Here is a 715-nt window from a genome sequence, read left to right on the forward strand (position 1 = left end):
TTTGATTTCACGCAGGCAGGAAGGCACTTTATTAATACCAAGGGGAATTAAAGTGTCCATGAACTATGATACAGCATAAATCACATCACACTGTATAATATAATAAAATACAAAATAAGATAAAAGCCAAATAGTACATAGTAGATCAAATAAAAAAAATAATAAAAAAAATATCATTGCCCAGTGTCAGCTCGGTGGCCACAAACATTTTTAGATGTTGATATTTGGTTGGAATGTAGGTTGTGATATTAGGTTAGCAAAATTCTGTGTCAGGACGCCCAATGCCAACTTTAATTTGATGTTAAAAAAAAAAAAAAAAAAAAAAAACTGATGACAAATAACTTTTTGGTTTTAAGTTGTGTTTTTAAATACAAAAATCCAGTGTCATTTCAGACGTCTAATGCCAATGTCATCTTGACATAGAATGACAACATTCAGTCATAAGGTATGAAGAACAAAACCCAATGTATGCAAAACATCATATTGTTAACGTTCACACAACATAAAATAACAACGTTAGCTGACAAATTTGTGATGAGTAACAATGTCCAGCATGATGGAAAAAACTGTTAGCTTAACGTTACCTGACAACTGAAATCATGCCCATACACGTTTGTCAGCTAACGTTGTTACAACCTGTTACTAACCTAACCTGTTACATTGAGCAATAGGCCTACACTAGAAGGATGCAGTCGAAAACATAGCTAGATTATCA

This window comes from Epinephelus moara, chromosome 4 (assembly GCF_006386435.1).
Source record: "Epinephelus moara isolate mb chromosome 4, YSFRI_EMoa_1.0, whole genome shotgun sequence".
Classification (NCBI taxonomy): Eukaryota; Metazoa; Chordata; class Actinopteri; order Perciformes; family Serranidae; genus Epinephelus; species Epinephelus moara.